Genomic DNA, 6,000 nt, shown 5'->3' on the forward strand with positions numbered 1-6,000 from the left:
TACATGTATCCAACATACAAATGCAGGCCCCAATTGATATATTTGAGCTTCATAGCAAATATTGAAGATAAGCTGTTCCCAGAATTCACTAGTAGAAACACAGCAGAATCAGAAAGAGGTGTGAGCAAAAGATGTGTGAACTTCTTACCTTCACACTCAGTTGTCTCAGTCACACAGCTGCTAATGAGGGTGTTATAAGCTGCTTGACATCTGAGAACTTCAATCATATCAGGCACACATTTGGGATGGGTGAAAGGGATTTTCTTGACCATTGCTCCAGCCATATCAGATTTTTCTATGCCTTTATCCATGAAATAGCTGTGTTTTGGGCAGCCTGGAAGAGACTGAACATAGACAGTACAAGATTTGTTCAGGGATGTAGTAGCAATTGTTTCCTGCATTGATATATTTTTTTTTAATAAAAAAAGTAGTGAATAGGAACCATGAATAAAAGGAATTCCCCTTCAAAAACATACCATAATTTTCAGAACCTTGAAACAAAAAAAAGTATTTGCCGGCGGATATAAATGTGCCATCGAATCAATGCGTAGCTTAATTTTCACAACTTAATTTGGCAAAAAGTGTGAGCATTAGATTTGAGTAAATAAAGTAGTTGTCTAGAACAGTACAAAGAAGGTGACACTGGACTTTTAAGCAAACTTTGAAATAAGCTGCTTATACTATAGATGCCTCAACCACCAATTTTTAAACAAGTTATTAAATGGAGTAGTCAAGAGTTGCTCAGCTCTAAAGCCCAATGGATGAAAGCCCAATTTAGATGAATCCCAAACCGGAATTAAGATTGCCGGAAGAAATATCAACAACCTCAGATATGCAGATGACACAACCTTGATGGCAGAAAGCGAGGAGGAATTAAAGAACCTTTTAATGAGGGTGAAAGAGGAGAGCGCAAAATATGGTCTGAAGCTCAACATCAAAAAAACCAAGATCATGGCCACTGGTCCCATCACCTCCTGGCAAATAGAAGGGGAAGAAATGGAGGCAGTGAGAGATTTTACTTTCTTGGGCTCCTTGATCACTGCAGATGGTGACAGCAGTCACGAAATTAAAAGACGCCTGCTTCTTGGGAGAAAAGCAATGACAAACCTAGACAGCATCTTAAAAAGCAGAGACATCACCTTGCCGACAAAGGTCCGTATAGTTAAAGCTATGGTTTTCCCAGTAGTGATATATGGAAGTGAGAGCTGGACCATAAAGAAGGCTGATCGCCGAAGAATTGATGCCTTTGAATTATGGTGCTGGAGGAGACTCTTGAGAGTCCCATGGACTGCTAGAAGATCAAACCTATCCATTCTGAAGGAAATCAGCCCTGAGTGCTCCCTGGAAGGACAGATCGTGAAGCTGAGGCTCCAATACTTTGGCCACCTCATGAGAAGAGAAGAATCCTTGGAAAAGACCCTGATGTTGGGAAAGATTGAGGGCACTAGGAGAAGGGGACGACAGAGGACAAGATGGTTGGACAGTGTTCTCGAAGCTACGAACATGAGTTTGACCAAACTGCGGGAGGCAGTGCAAGACAGGAGTGCCTGGCGTGCTATGGGCCATAGGGTCACGAAGAGTCGGACACGACTAAATGACTAAACAACAACAACAACATGGTAGTTTAAAGTGGATTTCATGCATCCTATGTGTGCTTGTTTTTCACCTTGTCCACACGACATTGCCCTCATCTAAGTAGAAGTCCACACTTCCCCCCCACCATTTAATTCAGATCTTTCCAATCCAACTGTTAAGGGGGGGGGGATTCAATATAAACTCACATGTTACCCAGACACACTGAAGCACATTGTGAGGGCCACTTCTTTTTATGTATGTGACAACGTTTTGCTGGGTGAAATGCCACCTATTCCTGCACCCCCTACTTCCACTGGTGAGGTGTTCCTTGGTGGGCTGCTAGTGGGGCTGAAACAGAGACACAGTTTGGGGGAAGGCGTGAACCCACAAATGTGGTATATTGGAAAACTTGTATTTCAATAATAAAAAATATTGGGTACACAGGTAACTAATAACGAGGAACCAGAGACCAAATAGCAAACATGTGCTGGATTATGGAGAAAGCTAGAGAGTTCCAGAAAAACATCTACTTCTGCTCAATTGACTATGCAAAAGCCTTTGACTGTGTCGACCACAGCAAACTATGGCAAGTTCTTAAAGAAATTGGAGTGCCTGATCACCTCATCCGTCTCCTGAGAAATCTCTATGTGGAACAAGAAGCTACAGTTAGAACTGGATATGGAACAACTGATTGGTTCAAAATTGGGAAAGGAGTATGACAAGGTTGTATATTGTCTCCCTGCTTATTAAACTTATATGCAGAATTCATCATGTGAAAGGCTCGACTAGATGAATCCCAAGCCGGATTTAAGATTGCTGGAAGAAATATCAACAACCTCAGATATGCAGATGACACAACCTTGATGGCAGAAAGTGAGGAGGAATTAAAGAACCTTTTAATGAGGGTGAAAGAGGAGAGCGCAAAATATGGTCTGAAGTTCAACATCAAAAAACCCAAGATCATGGTCCCATCACCACCTGGCAAATAGAAGGGGAAGAAATGGAGGCAGTGAGAGATTTTACTTTCTTGGGCTCCTTGATCACTGCAGATGGTGACAGCAGTCACAAAATTAAAAGATGCCTGCTTCTTGGGAGAAAAGCAATGACAAACCTAGACAGCATCTTAAAAAGCAGAGACATCACCTTGCCGACAAAGGTCCGTATAGTTAAAGCTATGGTTTTCCCAGCAGTGATGTATGGAAGTGAGAGCTGGACCATAAAGAAGGTTGATCGCCGAAGAATTGATGCTTTTGAATTATGGTGCTGGAGGAGACTCTTGAGAGTCCCATGGACTGCAAGAAGATCAAACCTATCCATTTTGAAGGAAATCAGCCCTGAGTGCTCACTGGAAGGACAGATCGTGAAGCTGAGGCTCCAATACTTTGGCCACCTCATGAGAAGAGAAGACTCCCTGGAAAAGACCCTGATGTTGGGCAAGATGGAGGGCACAAGGAGAAGGGGACGACAGAGGATGAGATGGTTGGACAGTGTTCTCGAAGCTACGAACATGAGTTTGACCAAACTGCGGGAGGCAGTGGAAGACAGGAGTGCCTGGCGTGCTCTGGTCCATGGGGTCACGAAGAGTCGGACATGACTAAACGACTAAACAACAACAACAACAACAACACAGGTAAACATATGAATGACATGCCCACAGCACTTAAGTTTTCCAGAACTCAGGGGGAGGGATGGGAAAGTACTAACTGAGAGGAGAGGAGAGCACATCCCAGGAACACATCCCATAAAGTGTGGCCCAGAAACATTGAGACGGAGTTCAGCTGAAAGTGGCCATGTATGGATGAATGCACATGGACAGAAGTGCACATGGACAAATGGCGTCTGTGTGATCCATGTGCACATTAACCCTCTGATCTGTATACCAGTAGTGCCAGTTTCCGCATAGTAGGATTTATCACACACAGCTGTTTCAAGGGCAACTTGTACCAAAAAGAACTGAATATAAGCTAAAAGCATAGTCAAGAAGACGTAAGAAATAAATATAATCCACCAACAGGATTCACTCCAGTTGAATCTTTCTATCAATTTATTCTCTAAAATGAATTCGTTCTATGCTACATCTTTATGAAACTTTTCCAGCTATTTTGAAACCATGTGTGCAAATGGTTTTAACTTGAAACAAGGCTTTTTTTAAAAAAGTAGTGTTATGGGTTAGTATAAGGCCTCATTTAGCTTTTTAATGACATCTCATGGATGACAGCCCCACAATTTTGCACATTAGAGTCACTGAATTGAGTGTAATTTTGTGTGTGAGAGAGGGGGAGAGTAAGGAGAGAGAGGGCACACACACAATTTGTGTATGTTGTGTAAAGGTCAACCTGGGCAAAGAATTGCAACTGTGACTAGGTCATAATCAAATTTAGCAGTGTTAAAATCATCTACTTCAGAAAATTCATGTGACTTCCCAGAATTCAACACACAGCTTTCAGTAAACTGTAGAATTATGACTCATTTAGCAGCTTCATTCCTGACCTCATAACAACTGGAGTGAATAGCAACAATTGGAGTATAATTACCACAATGAAGGAAGAAGTACTTGTTATCAAACCATGTGGATGCTTTTCTGAAAGGGCAAACTGAACAATCAACTCATGTAGAGGACCAGGCTTCAATCTAGCAACTGGAAGCCCTAAAACCAAATTATTATTTTTTCATTAGTACAAGAGCATCCTTAAAGATGGAATGCATTCAAGAGATAGAGCATCACATGAGGAGAGAGATGTGGTCACACAATGGTTATCAATAAATCAGTGGGATGGTTGCCAACAGGGCTATTCAGATCAGCAAGCACTTGTGCTCCTGAATAGGCAAGTTGCTCGCGGGAAGGCTGAGACAAATACCAGCATGAATGCTATACTCCTACATAAGCAGCAATACTTGGTCCTCATTTTACGCTCCTGCCACTTCTCCCTTTCTAACTTCACCCTGGGGCCCCATCAGCCTTTATACCCCTAAAGAAATCACAGGGGAAGAATGAACCAAATGTTAATTAGGGTCTATTGAAATGCTAGCATGTTAGGAGGGAGGGTGGAGGTACAAAATTATGGACTTAATTAAATTAAAGCATGCCTGTAAGTTCCTGTAGTTTATGAATACTGGATGAAGACAGAGGAAAAGGGCAGTTCTGGTAAAACATCAGGAAAAAGCAAGCTGATAATGGTGCAGAAATTACTTCCGTCAGAGGCAGGAATCTGGGGCTGCTGAAGAAAAGGGTTGAAAGTTAAGCATCAGGTAAAAGGAAGCTAGTTTGACCAGTACTCTGGTAGCACAATCTTATAAGTTAAACCAGTGTTTCCCAAGCTTGGGTCTTGCGCTGTTTTTGGACTACAATTCCCATCATCTCTGACCACTGGTCCTGCTAGCTAGGTATGATGGGAGTTGTAATCCAACATCAGCTGGCGACCCAAGTTTGGGAAACACCTGGGGATGCAAGCTTGAGAAACATTGGCTTAACTCAAAGCCAATGTTTCTCAAGCTTGCATCCCCAGGTGTTGTTGGACTACAGCACCTGTCATCCCTGACCACTAGTCCTGCTAGGTAGGGATGGTGGGCATTGTAGTCCAACAACACCTGGGTACCAAAGTCTGAGAAAGGCTGTTCCAGGATCTCAGGCAGGATTTTCAATTGCACACAATTGTGCAATTTGAGGACGCACCTCCAGGTTTTTTGCACCCTATTATAGTAAAACACATTTTCCTACAATGCTCCCCTCTCAGTGTCTTAAAATGACAGACTATTAAGAAGTGAATTTGATGTGCTATCACACACCCATTATAACTCACAGAGCAAGGGATTTTCATGTTCAGTTATACTGATGGGAGCATGAATGATGCCCTCGAGCCTTACCCATCTCCACCAGTCGGCGAATTCACAAGTGAGGGCGCAAGAGGGAGTCTGTGAACTGCATCAGCCCCTCCTATTATGACCTGCACCTTCCTGCCATCTATTTTCAAGCCTGATGGAAAGAGAAGACACAAATACGTCAGATTAGTGAACATGATACATAAATGGCCAATCACAAGTGGACAATCACACCCTAGGCCAACCCCAACCTCTTTCACCACCAAAGGAACACAAGTGAACAGCAGAGAACCTGCACAAGCAACACTGGCACAAAACCCCACATATATTAAGTAAAATAGAAACATCACCACCCGACCCCACCCGCACCCATCTTTCCCCCCTCCACCGCTTTCCCCCTTTTCTTCCTAATGTCTTAACAAATGAAACCGATTTGGAAAAAAATGTTACATTGGGGGGGGGGGGGAATAAGAGACATTGCACACACTTTTGTAAATCAAGAAAATCTTCAATAAAAATACACTAAAAAAAGGTTTGCGCTACTACATCCAGATACACCCTCCAACTTTGATGTGGCTTGCGAAAAGAGAGATTGAAGGCTAGTAA

The sequence above is a fragment of the Zootoca vivipara genome, chromosome 12, assembly GCF_963506605.1.
Source record: "Zootoca vivipara chromosome 12, rZooViv1.1, whole genome shotgun sequence".
Classification (NCBI taxonomy): Eukaryota; Metazoa; Chordata; class Lepidosauria; order Squamata; family Lacertidae; genus Zootoca; species Zootoca vivipara.